The 14,471-nt window shown below is 38.1% G+C and overlaps 1 protein-coding gene across 1 annotated transcript in view; it reads right to left on the minus strand.

Moving 5' to 3' along the window:
- The window catches only part of Klhl32 (kelch like family member 32), a 144,588-nt gene that overhangs the window by 56,925 nt on the left and 73,192 nt on the right, over positions 1-14,471 (minus strand). The gene's annotated exons all lie outside the window — the stretch shown is intronic.

The raw sequence follows: 14,471 nt of genomic DNA on the forward strand, positions 1-14,471 counted from the left end.
CAATTCAAGAAAGAGCAAGCAAGAAATTCAGGGTTGCTTCACTGATTTTTCATTTTAGGGAAAAGAGAAGTGGGATTGGTAATATTCAAAAACAAAAAAAAAACTCAACTAGGAGGAGGCTCTTGGTGGAGGTGTGTTCTGAATGTCATCATTTTCCCTTGCCTCTTCAAACTTGGATACTTAAAGACAACTGTAAAGAACTTACTCCCAGGGAGAAGACATGGAATCAAAAGACACTGCTCTTACCTACTTAAAGCTAAGCAATATTTACTGAGTTTTTGTATTATGTCCTAAGCTGTGTTAAATGCTTAACTAGTATTTTCTCATATTTCAGCTCTTTTGAATAGGTATAAAGTCTTCATTTAGCAAATGATGAATTAAAGGCTCCCAGAGTGTTCTGGTTTTTCCCAGTGTAGTGTACCTTCCATAGTCCTTCTTTGCCCTGCTCTATGTCTTAAGAAGTTGATCTCTAAGGACAGCATTTCCTGGATTCTTTTGGCATCTTGGCTTCCAATTGGGGTTGATCAACTGGACATGGAGTGAGGGAAGACTGATGCCTAACATAAACATTCTCCACCACTGGGCTCTCATTTGGGTCTACCTCTGCTACTGGTAGCTCCCACCTGTCTAGATCTTTCTCTCAGTCTATCTCTCTTCCTGAGCTTTAGGTTTAGTAATTACACATATACACAAAAATGTCTCTAGCCCAATTCGTGGAACCTTCCCCTGGAGTTGTTGCAGAACAAACACAAAATTGTTCAATCACATTTGGTTTTTGTTTTCATTTTGTTTTCTGCTGCCAGTCCTGAGGCTCTAATTCAGGGCTGCAGCATTGTCCTTAAGCTTTTTCTGCTCAAGAACAGTACTCTACCACTTGAGCCATAGCTCTACTTCTGGCTTTTTGGGTAGTTAAATGGAGATAAGAGTTTCATGGAATTTCCTGACCGGGCTGACTTCAAACCACAATCCTGAATAGTTAGGGTTATAGGTGTGAGCCACCAGTGCCCAGTAGGCTGTAATTCTTGATTTTGGAACTCATTTCAGATTTGTGGTCCCCAGAACTTGAAAGTAATAAATTCTTGTGATATTGCATTAAGTTAAATTAAAAATAAAATATGAAGGGAGTAGAATGAAGGCAGTAATGAATTGTATATGCCACAGAACTGAGAAAAATAAGGGAACAGGTGGGTCAAAGGGGAGGAGGTGAAGCTATTGAGGACATGACATGGATCAAGATGCATTGTGGACATAAATTTCTTTTTTAAATGGCAAAAATTCAATACGTAACCTAAAATTTAAGGGAAGTGAGGGAAGGGGCGGATGTGAGGATGGGTGGCAATGGTGGAAATGGATGACATTGGTCAAGTGAACTATATTCATAAACTGCTTTGTTGAATGACAATGCCTTTGTACAACTACCTAATGAAAATAAAGATATTCAAAAAATAAAATATTTCAAAGAATAAAAAGGAACTTACTGAATGGTTTTATGAGTGACATTCCACTTTGCCACTTCTTTTAAGTTCTTCTAATCTTAATGGACATGCTTCCTTGATGACTTCATTTTTATGGTTTTATTTATTTATTTATGTTTTTGGGTCTGGTCGTGGGGCCTGGACTCTGGGCCTGGGTGCTGTCCCTCAGCTCTTCAGCTCAAGGCTAGCGCTCTATCACTTGAGCCACAGCACCACTTCCAGCTTTTTTTTTCTTTTTGCTTATGTGGTGCTGAGGAATCGAACCCAGGGCCTTGAGCATGCAAGGCAAGCGCTCTACCACTGAGCCACCTTCCCAGCCCAATTTCTATGGCTTTATTAGCATCAATTAGTTGTACAAGGGGATTTTACACAACATGTACAATTGATCACACTCCCTTCTTCGTTATTCCTTATTCCTCTTTTCTGTCTTCCCAAACCAATCTCAACAAATCTTTGTTGTGCCATTTTCACACTTTGAACATAAAAGTATATTGATCGTATTCGCTTCCTTCCCCTTCTCCATTTGTCCTCTTACCTCTCAATAGTTCCCTCATTACAGACAGGACCTGTATTACTTTTGTTTTCTTTTGCCAGTCCCAGGGCTTGACCTCAGGACCTGGGCTCTGTCCCCGAGCCTCTCTGCTCAAGGCTAGCATTCTACCACTTGAGCCACAGCACCACTCCCGGCTTTTTCTGGGTATGTAGTACTGAGGAATCAAACTCAGGGCTTCATGCATGCAAGCAAGCACTGTACCACTGAGCCACCTTCCCAGCCCCTATTTTACATTCTTGTTCTTCACTTTTTTGTAGTGTATGCTAATTCTTCAATGGGTTTCACCATGGTGTTTCACACATGCATGTACAATATATGTATATGTGTGTGTGTTTTATAACTTTTAAGAAACATTTTATCAGCGAAGACAATTGGCATGTCTACTCTTGCCATATTCCACAGTCTTTATTATTTATTTTACTAAAGGTAATATGTATATAAGGGGAACGAAATAGGGATTCACAATTAAATACACGAACTATGTATAGACTGCCTTTGTTCTTTCCCCCAAACTTTAAACTATGACTTTTAAGTAAAAATAAACTTGACTTCATGAAAGTAAAAAATACATTTTTACATGTACAGTCATAGAAATGAGGAAATCTCACATAAAAGACTCTTGACCTGAATACTTTTAGATGAAGTTTACCTACGGCAGATGAAGTGTAATTGTTCTTTGTTTGGTTAGCCTCAAACATTCAGAACTAGTGGCATCTGCCTCCACTTTTCAAAGAGTTTCTATAGGAAAGCTTTCATTTTGCCAGATTTGACTCTCTCTCCAGCCAGGCTTCCGATGATATCTGGGAAAGTGAGGGCTCTCGGTAAAACTTTGTCACTTTAGGGGCTGGGAAGGTGGCTCAGTGGTAAAGCGCTTGCCTTGCATGCCTGAGGCCCTGGGTTTGATTCCTCAGCACCAAATAAGCAAAAAGAAAAAAGCCAGAAGTGGCGCTGTGGCTCAAGTGGTAGAGTGCTAGCCTTGAGCTGAAGAGCTGAGGGACAGCGCTCAGGCCCAGAGTTCAGGCCCCACGACGGGACCCCCCCCAAAAAAACAAAAAAAAAACACAAAAAAACTTTCTCACATTAGTCCTGTAAGAATCAAAGTGCCAGACACATATGACTTCTGAAACATGCCTATTTTAAGTGGAGTGGAAATGGGCTATGTCCTAGTTTTCCCTCATTTTTACCTTATAATAATTAATTTGTGAACAATATTTTTCTAACTACATATGCCACTCAAGATGTCATAAAAAGCTATTTTACTCAACATATCAACCTATTTCCCCTCTTTCTAGTTACAATAACTCTAAAATTATTTTTATTATAAGGTAGCTTCCATAGATCTTTGAAAACTTTAATGAATATATTATAATGTGGGATGCTCAGTACCATGAGCACTAGGCACAGTGGTTATTAGACATTTGAAATTTTTCAGTCTAAACTGAAATGTGCTGTAAGTGTGAGAAACACAACTGCAAAGAGTAACAAACATCAAATGGAAAATTTAATTTTGATTATTTGTTTAAATGATTGTACTGGTTTAAATATAATTAATTTCATGTGTTTCTTTTTACTTTGTTAATTCACATAATAGGAAAGTTTAAATTACAAATGTGACTCTCACTATATTGCTGTTGGGTAGCAAATGCTATGCTAATAAAATAAGCAATTAAGAAATTGTAAAAATCACTCTCAAAGGAATCAGCAGCAGCAGCATGGCTACCTAATCATAGCTCCATATTTTAGAACCTCCCTCCTGTTCTTTTACGATGACATTTAAATTATACTTTTTATTTTTATTTATTTATTTTTGGGTCTGGTTGTGGGGCCTGAACTCTGGGCCTGGGCGCTGTCCCTCAGCTCTTCAGCTCAAGACTAGCGCTCTACCACTTGAGCCACAGTGCCACTTCCGGCCTTTTTCTTTTTGCTTATGTGGTGCCGAGGAATCGAACCCAGGGCCTCTTGCATGCAAGGCAACCACTCTACCACTAAGCCACCTTCCCAGCCCTAAATTATACTTTTTAATAGAAGTCAAATTGGAAGATTTTAGAAATCAGTATAAGATTGTTAATAGTTCTATTCGTTAATCCAATTGAAAAGTAAAAACTGTTCATCTTTAAAATAAAGTTTTTGCACAGATGATCACTAAATCCTAGTACAACTAAAATATCAAAGGGTCTACTCAAAGCTATTCAGTCAAAATAGTCTGACTTCTTCTTCAGCAAATTTTATTAAAGAATGCAGAAGTTGACAGCAGCACTAACTTTTCAAGAAAAGCTTAAGCATTCTTTTATCTTAATGTTTTTATTATCTTTAAGCAGTTGTACAAAAGAGTTGCCATTCAACAACCCACTTCATGAAAACAGTGCATCTTGATCAATGTCATCCCTTTCAATGTTCTCAGCCTCCTTCCTAATGCTCCCCTTCCCTCACTTTTCTTAAGTTTTAGGTTATGTATTGAATTTTTTTGCTATTCAACAAAGCTGTTATGTACACCTGTGTTATACCTTCAATACCTTCACCCTTCTTCAACCGACCCTTTTCCCTTATTTAAATTCTTCCTTGTTAGAGATTGGTAAATTCTAGCCTGGAAGGACACAATGAGTCATTTTTGCATACAGATCTTCCACTGTGAGCTTTGAGGCTATCTCCCTGGGTTCACAAAAACATCTATGAAGCATCTTTATCTGCTCCAGAGCCTTGGATATCATCTGGGGCCCATTAAACTGCTCTGAAGTCATTCTAAAGCCTGATGTGGTGTCAGTGCCTTTCAAGTATTACAGGCCAAGCCCAAGGGGTGGCCTGGGTTCTGAGGCAGGGAGCAGCACCATGGCATACAGAGAAAGCTGAGTGTGGGCTGCCAAGCTCTACAAAAATAACAATGATGGGCATGGAGCCAAGGGGAACTTTCTTCCCACCTCTCTCCTGATAAAAGCATCTTAGGCATCTTCAGACTTTTATATAGAGACACTGGGTCTCTTCCAGTTAGATGCCTATAACTTAAGAGCAATTCACTTCAAAACTACAGAGAACCAAAAATCATTTTGATGGGGAATTTAAACAATTATTCTTCTTGTCTGCTTTTTTTCTTGTTCTTCTTTTCTTATTCTTTTTTCTTTTGCAGCACTGGGATTTGAAATCAGATCCTTGTGCTTACTAGGGTAGTTGCACTTACCACTGAGAAACACTTCCATCCTCTGAATTTCTTTTGAAGTTTATTCTTTAACACCTTCTTCCACAGTCCTGAGGTATTTTTATTTTCTAAGGATATAATTTTATAACCCTCAAGCCCAATCTAAAATGCATTTCTAATATATAGTGGAGAATGAAAAGGCGAACTGAAAAGCAAAAGGAAAGGGAACTGACATGTTTGTGTATGAGAGAAACATAAATTCTAAGGTAAAGATGTGTCAAGTCCTACCTTTCATTTATCCATTTTTTTCTCCTAAAAGTAGTGTGCATTTCTGGGCACTGATGGTTCAAGCCTGTAATCTTAGCTACTCATGAAGCTGAGATCTGAGGACCACAGATTGAAGCCAGCCTAGGTAAGAAAGTCTGTCTGTGAGACTGTTTTGGTTTTTGGCTTTTTTGTTTATTTGTTTGTTTGTTTTGGTCGCGGGGCTTGAACTCTGGGCCTAGACACTGTCCCTCAGCTCTTCTGCTCAAGGCTAGCACTCTACCACTTGAGCCATGGGGGCACTTCCAGCTTTTTCTGCTTATGTGGTACTGAGGAATCGAACCCAGGGCCACATGCATACAAGGCAAACACTCTACCACTGAGCTACCTTCCAAGCCCATAAAATGTTATTTTCTTTAAGTAGTTATACAAAGGGGTTGCCATTTAACAAAGCAGTTTATGAGCTCAACATATCTTGATCAATTAACCACCAAAAAAGCTGAAGTAGAACTGTGGTTCAAGTTGTAGAGTGCTACCTTTGAGCAAAACTATTCCAGAATAGGGTCCATACCTTGAGTTCAAGCCACAAAAGAGGTGCCCAAGTCACCAGTGCTTTCCATTCATGTCACGATCTGCAGTTGACATCTCAGCAGTTAAACTATGAAGAGTGAGGAAGAGGAGTCATTCATTCCCTGTGGTTCTGCTGTCACAGAATGCACCCTTCCTGGGCCAGACAGGCTGTGTGGTCATTAAGCAAAATTTTTGGCCCATTTGGTCAACACTGTGTATAAGAAAAATAAGCACCAAAAATGCTGCTTTTTTTTTTTTTTGGTCGGTCATGGGGCCTGAACTCTGGGCCTGGGCACGGTCTCTCAGCTCTTCAGCTCAAGGTTAGCGCTCTCCCATTTGAACCACAGAGTCATTTCTGGCTTTTTCTACTTATGTGGTACTAAGGAATCAAACCCAAGGCCTCGTGTATACAAGGCAAGCACTCTACCACTGAGCCACCTTCCCAGCCCACTAATAATGCTGCTTTTAAGGCTTCTATTAATGTGATGTAGAGAAGTGGGAAACAATGGTAAAATTGCATCAAATACCTACCTATAATACTGAGACTGAGCTCTGAGGAATATGGTTTGAAGATAGCCAGGGCAGGAAAGTCCAAGTGGAGCCATGGTTCCACAGTATGGGGGGAAAAATCACTGCTGTTTTAGAAGGCATGCCATTGTGTTTCTGGCTATACCAAGTAATAAATGTTACCTTCATAAAATTCAGGACAAAGGAAGTATAGACAAGAAAACGAGAAGCATTCATACTTTTACCATGCAGAGAAAATCACTGTTAATGTTTTTGTATATATTTCTAGACTTTGTAAAAAGAAATCCTTTCTATGTCAAAGAAAGAGAATAATGGCACTCAAGGCAGAACAAATCCATAGCCGCTTCTGATGGGGAGGGAAGAACCAGGCCCCTGGAGTCAAGTTCAAATCTAACTCTGACATTTGCTGTTTATAGGAAACTTGGGTGCAACACTGAACTTCCATTACTCCCCATTTACAAAGTGGAACATTCAACCCACTCTATCGGGTTGCCATGGAGATAATATAGGAAGAAGCACTTACCATAGCGGCTTGGCACATGGAAGTAAATAGCAGATGGAGGGGTGGTTAAGAAAGAATAATAAAGTATATTTGAGCATTGTGATTTGGTATCCATAAGCCATGATTCATCACTGATGCAAGGAGGTCAAAGCAAAGAATATGTCGTCTTAGATAGCCACGTCACAATGCAAGGTGCACCATTGCATCAGTGAAAAAGATGGCCAAAGTCAGGAAACCACAGAATTGAATTGTAAACTAATTACTTGACAGTGCTTTCCTATCTATATTACCAACCTGTCTTTTTCTGCAGCTCTGAATTTTCTCAATTGACTAGGAGAATGTCTTCTGTGGTATATTCTACAGCCATATTAAACTCAACATATCCAAATTAAACCTATTTTACGAAAGTCTGGTTTTTTTCATTCTTTCTCTCTTTTTCCTTCCTTTCCCCTTCCTTCCCTCCTTCCTTCCCTCCTTCCTTCCTTCCTTCCTTCCTTCCTCCCTCCCTCCCTCCCTCTCTCCCTTCCTTCCTCCCTCTCTCCCTTCCTTCTTCCCTCCCTCCCTTCCTTCCTTCCTTCCTTCCTCCCTTCCTCCCTTCTTCCCTTCTTTCCTTCTCCTTCCTTCCTTCTTTTTTTTTTTTTCTATGATGGTCCTGGAGCTTGAATTTGGGGCTTGGATGCTATCCCTAAGTTTTTTGTTGTTGTTTTTTTGCTCAAGGCTCGAGCTCTACCACTTGAACCACAGCTCTACTTCTGGATTTTTTGGTGGTTAATTGGAGAAAAGAATATCATAGACTTTCCTGCTCTGTTTAGCTTCAAACCATAATCCTCAGATCTCAGCCTCCTAAGTAGCTAAGATTATAAGTGTGACTTCTTGAAGCCAGGCTGGTATTTTCTTTTTATCTGTGTTTTCTCTCTTGTAGAATGGACACCTCTAGTTACCTATACCAGTAGCTAAAAATTGGTACATAGTCTTCATATATATATATATATATGTATCTATATATATATATAAATATATTACTCAGTCCTATCTGTTCTTTCTCTTACCATTTATTTTCTATGACTCAACTCCTTCTATATTTCCTGAAAGAATTTCAGAAGTTACTTTGCTTACATCCAGTATCCAATTTTCAACTCTCTCCTTTTAACATAAACTGAATCATATCATACATCCATTTAAAATGTGTAATAGGTTCACTTTTGTATAGAGAAAAACATCAAAGCACATATACTGGCATGCTGAAATGAAAGCCTTCTATACAGCTATTTAAAGATAATTAAAAAATAAATAGATAAAAGAAATGGGTTGTGTGCCAGTGGCTCACCCCTATAATCCTAAATACTCAGGAGGCTGAGATCTGCTGATTGTGGTTTGAAGCCAGCCTGTGCAAGAAATTCTGGGAGACCCTTATTTCCACTTAACCACCCAAAACCAGAAATGAAGCTGTAGTTCAAGTGGTAGAACACTAGTAGTGAGCAATAAAAGCTCAGGGACTGTGCCCAGGTCCCCAGTTCAAGCCTCAAGACTGGCACACACAAAAAAGTGAAATCAAAAAAGTAATCAGAAAGAAAACTTGACTTCATGAATTTATAGAATAATAAAATACACACGTAAATATTATATTCATAATTTAGTACAGAAAATAATAATGCTGTACTATAACGGGTTTTGTTTATTGGGGGCTTAAAAATAAATGGTTATAACTCTTTGTCATCCCAAATATAGTCATCTGAAACCATCTTTGATCATTTTGACTTAAGGAAGCATTTTGAAGTTGATAGAAACATTCTGTAATTTCCAAGAAATAAAATAACCTATAGCAAGTTCAGAGCAAAAAGTCAAAACTCAAGACAGAGCATATTCTGACATGACCTGGATCTGTCTGACAGATCTCATCCTGCAGAGCAGCAACCCTGTTCATCCTAGCTTGATGCTAGCTGTGACAACCACCTGAACATCATATGCTAGGACCACAGTGTGCTGGGCAATGTAGAACAAGCCAAAATAGGTAAACCCCAGGCTATGTAGATTATAAAGCCTACTGGAAGAGGGAGCCATGGATTTAAAAACACTTACAAAAATGAAAACTTACAATGGAGGTGAATATTGCAAAGGATAGAATATGAACCTCTGAGGGCCTATACACAGAAGTTGATCTGGAGTAAAAAGTTACTAAAGCTTAACTGAGAAGCCATCGGGAGCTCAATAGCCACAAGAAAAGTAGAGGTTAGACTGGTAAAAGATGGGCTGGGATGAGTATTCACTCTGGTATCCTGGGTCTCACTGACTGGGAAGATATGACATATCCTGGAAAATAGGCTTTCATATACAAGCTAACCAATCAAGAACCTGTTCTCTGAAATGCTATCTCAGTTTGAATCCTACATTACAGGAAGCAATATGCCCTTTTCCCTAATCATCCTAAGGCCAAATACCAGACCACTAGAGACTGATCAGATTCCTACAGCCCAGGTAAACTATCCAAAGTAGATATTTATAAGCCTGCTTATCTGCCCTCATCTCTTCCTTGTGCAGAAATCCTGAGCTTATTCCTGCTTTCTAACCAACCTTTGGGCTTGCTGTGTGGCATGTCCCTTCAGTTTTGGAAACTGTGAGCAATAAACTATCCTTCCAATAAAAACTGTCTCCTGGTCTGTTGGCCTCACCATAACTGAGTAATATAATGTATTTGAAGTCTATCTTGCCACCAAGTGAGATTGTAGTGAGAATGTTTGAAACACGTACTGAATCTCTTTGGGTGAGAAATCTTTTTCCATTCCTTTGTCTGAGCATCCTAACTAGTCCATACCTTCCATCTCCACATAACCCCTATGATGGTATTATCTGCTTTCAGCCCTCCACATCATCTGTAGTAATCTTCTCCTATACTGGCATATTTGTTTATAAAGTATTTTTCTCTTTCTTCTGGCTCTCAGTAAGTTCTACGGGAAGACAGACCTGTCTGCTCTGTTTACTTGTAAATTACCAATGTTTAGTACAGAGGATAAGGGTACAAAAATCAGCCTTCTAAATGAATGAATTCATTTCACTTTTTCAATTTTCCTGACTCAGTAAAATTGACCATGTCTTTCTTTGTGCTTCTACCCTGACCTGTGCAGGTAGACTTTGCTGTGCACTGTTTGATGATAGGTCTCCCTCCCTCTAAAAAATTCTAAGCACTTTTTATAGTAGATTTTGTGTCATTCTTTGTGCATTCCTGGTTTCCAGCAGGGAACAGATGCCTAGCACATATATTTAATGAAAAGGTGTCCATAGCTCTTTCTGTTTGTTTTTTTTGTTTTTTTTTTGGTCGGTCGTGGGGCCTGAACTCTGGGCCTGGGCGCTGTCCCTCAGCTCTTCAGCTCAAGGCTAGCACTTCATCACTTGAGCCACAGCACCACTTCTGGCTTTGTCTGCTTATGTGGTGCTGAGGAATCAAATTCAGGGCTTCTTGTATGCAAGGCAAGCACTCTACCACTGAGCCACCTTCCCAGCCTCTTTCTGTTTACTTATAATTAAGCAAAAACCGAATATTCTATGTGTTTCTAACATATCCATCTAAACTTTAACCTTTTATAAATAGGGCCATTTTCATACTTTATTGGCCCCCCATATCTTTCTGGAATTCTTACACTATACACAAAGGCAAATCCAGTGGTAATTTAGTTTTCCAAATAGGAAAATTGGTAATAATGCTTAGACTTGAAAGTGTTAATAGACAAGCACAATATAATCATTCTTCTGTTAGAAAAATATTTCAATTTAGTCAAAATTGCTTTTTAAGTTCAAGAGACAATCATTTCCTCTACCAATTGGCTACTCAGATCAAATTATCTTAACATCTTTTCAAATGATATTTGTCCTTATTATGAGATCCTTACATTGTGTGCCCTAAAAATCCAACTATGCAAGTAGAGGCAGTGGTTTTCAATGGAAATTACAGCTCAGTAACAAGAAATTACCTGTAGTGAAAGAAAACCTTTCTCTTCTTCTGAACTGCTTCATTTCTGTCACACTGCTTCACAACTGAAATTTAGTTTCTATTCAGAATTATGGTGCATACGCTGCTGTTCTTTGGGGGAATATTTTAAAATAATATGTATTTTCCTTGCTTTAGGGCTATTTAACTTCACCTTTTTCTTTCCTATTTATTTCTTATAGTGTGAAAGATAAATTAAATAGCAGACGAGCCATAAAATGTGTTCCCGGAACTGTAATAACTATAGAATAAATACTCAGTTTTCCAAGTTGAACGACTCTTAAACCCTACCTATTTCCCAAGCATAGCCTTTTGTATGGCTAGTTCCTTAATTAGAACTTTTACTGTGCTTCTAGTAAATAGTCATTTCTTAGAGTGCTTCTTACAGTACTAACCTGTTCGTCAATTATCACATTTCATATTTGTATCTCCTCATTTCCTTGCTTCAAAAAGTACTACCTACATATACAATATGGCCTTTATGAAAATAGTAATAGACTCAGAAATTAATAAGTTAGAAAAAAGGAATAGAAGGATGTAGACCTGGCAACTCTTAAATAATGTTTGACTGCTATTTGTTTTATGTTTAGCAGCCATGGTAGTATCCTCTTTCCAGTTTCTCTTAATCACAAACCTTACTACTCAATAAATCACTCATCTTTATTCCTTGAAATAATTTTTCACTAATATTAAAAAACAGTTATTTCTCATATTAACAAGTGAATATGGTACTGGGAAAAACCATGAAGGCAAATACTAGCATATTTTGGGTGATGTTTAAATGTTATGAAATTTTCAAGACTATGTATTAATTTTTGCTTCCTTTCCAAGTGTGTTTTTATCTTTTCCTTTTTTACTTAGTTTTTAAAATTATCTTTAGGTAGTGCATGAAGGAGTTTAAGAAAACTTTTCTTAAGAAAAGTTTATGAATACAATGTATCTTGATCAATGTCACCCCTTCAACATTCTTCTCCATATCTCTCTTACCTGAGACAAAGATTTGAGAGGAAGTGAAGCTGAGCAGTATGGATTGACCTTTGACCCTTCTGCTCTTAGCAAACTAGGGAAGGCAACAAGAGAAAGATACATCTTGGCCTTTTTGATCTCTCTGTGGATCTCATATGTAATAGAATGACGGGCCACCAGTTATGAGGAGTCTCAATGTTTTAATCTGGCATTAATTATAAATAACCAAAGTTTTATAATTTACAGCACTAAGAACCTGTCCCTGACATGTCACTTAGACTCACTTGTATTCTTCTGTGTTTTTTGGGATGGGAGAAAAAAAATGTGTGGCCTTATTGCTAAAGGTGGACAGGCAGTCCAGCTGTCACACACAGCAGTCAAGATGTGTGTCTTGCCTGGCAACAGGAAGACAGGGGATAATCAGGTGATTGTGTCTGTTGTAGTCTGTCCCCAGTATCTGCCCCCAAGCACTTTTGCTTCAAATCCAGAGGACCTTGTAAATCCGACAAGAGCCAGAAATCTGACGGAAATATTTTGACTCACAAAAGTGAAAAACACAGCCTTCATAGAAGCTGTTCCTTTTATTGCCTCATCTACTTCTAAGGAAAAAAAAAACTGATTTACAAAAGAAAAAGAAGCATCCACAATAGGTGCTATCCCTGTGGAAACTATGACTTGGGTTAGAAATTATATTAAACTCTCAAGCTTCAAGGAAGAGTAGTATTATCGATTTCTTGAATTTTTCATCTCTGAGATGATCAAAGTGAATGGTATTCCAGATTTTTCTAGGAAATAATGCTCAAGAGATATAACTATTTTAATGAAGTTCCGTGTCACCAATTAAATTATGACCTTTGATTTCTGATTACCAATGGCCTTCACTTATGTCTCCTTCAGAATGCCACCCAAGTTAACACATATCAGTGCTTTCCTATAAAGGCATCAGGAGAGTGGTGGCTTCTATATGCATCACGTTGTAACCCATGTGAAACTTGAAGTTGTTACATGTCACATCGATATGACACATTTTGAGGACTCCTCTAAAGGAAAGGACATGTTTGCTATGAGTTTAAGTAATTCTCTGTTTAAAACCACCCCGAAAACGATTCTAAAACTTTGATGAACCCAACTGGTATAGAAACCAGTTATTGTTTGATTTTTGGTGATGTTAACTCAAAGTGAAATAAAAATATTGTATCATATGCTTATTGAAATCAAGTACCAAGAAAGGTATGACAACTAATAAGGGGCACGTAGTTACTAAACAAATGCTAATGCCTCCTATTCCTCGCCTCTTACCGCATACCAATTAGCTTGTCTCTCATGCTACTACTGATTAGCTTATTTTCTATGTATTAAAAATGTTATTAATAAATTGCTGATGCTCCTTGACTTATGATAAGGTTATTTCCTGATATGTCATCATCAGTTGGAAGTGTCGTAAGTTGCATCTAAAAATACCACATGAAACAAAGGAGCAGGCAACAATGCTTGATAAGAAATGTACTCATTACCTTGCTCATGTAATTGTAACCCCTCTGTATGGTATTTTCACAATAAAAAATAAAAATAAAAATATCACATGACTCTTTACAGCATCTTTATAAGAAAATAAAAATTTTAAAAAGAGACAAACTGGAAAAAAATACCAGATGATAGAAATATCCCAGGTGCATTCATAAACTTGACCTGCCAAATATCAGTGGGTACTCTGTGGAGTACTGGTTGCTGACTCTGATAGGTGGACTGAGCCAGAGCTACAGCTTGCAGCCACTGTCTGGCCTCATTAGAGAATATCATATTGCACATTGCTATTCGAGGAAAAAAGAGCATGCAAAGTAAGATTTTTTACTGAATGTGCATCACCTTTCCTTCACTGGAAAGTGGAGAATAGTAAAATCACCATAAGCCAGAAACTACTTGTCATTAAAAGCAGGTTTTACATTTTAGGGTTTGGAAATCCTGCAAAATACCAACCATTATGTGCTTCTTATAGACTATAATTGATAAATACTGGGTTTATCATGAATGAAAACTGTAGCAGGTTGTGAGCACATTTATGACTTCACATGGGAAAAGGTAGCTTCATTTACAGATATGATTTCATCATTGAGAAAAATGAAGAACTATTCCATAATTCACTGAAAGAGAGGCTCTCAAATATTTGATGTAAGATTAAATTCTTTCCTGACACTATATATAAGGTTATATATTTTAAAATCATTGGGAAATATGGTACAATGTCCAGATACATGAAGACTCTCCAGTGTGAATCTTGGGACTTTTGACTTTCTCTCTCTTTTTTTTTTCTCTTTCCAAAACATTGAAAATGAATTCTAGTTCTGAGCCAAGTGCCAGTGGTTCATGTCTGTAACCCTAGCTACTCAGGAGGCTAAGATCTGAGGATCGCAGTTTGAAACTAGCCCGGCAGGAAAGGCCTTGTGTCTCTTATCTCCAATAAACTAATCAGATAAAGCTGGAAGTCATGTTGTGGCTCAAGT

The sequence above is a fragment of the Dipodomys spectabilis genome, unplaced genomic scaffold (genome assembly GCF_019054845.1).
Source record: "Dipodomys spectabilis isolate Male_0828 unplaced genomic scaffold, ASM1905484v1 ptg000053l, whole genome shotgun sequence".
In the NCBI taxonomy this organism is placed as follows: domain Eukaryota; kingdom Metazoa; phylum Chordata; class Mammalia; order Rodentia; family Heteromyidae; genus Dipodomys; species Dipodomys spectabilis.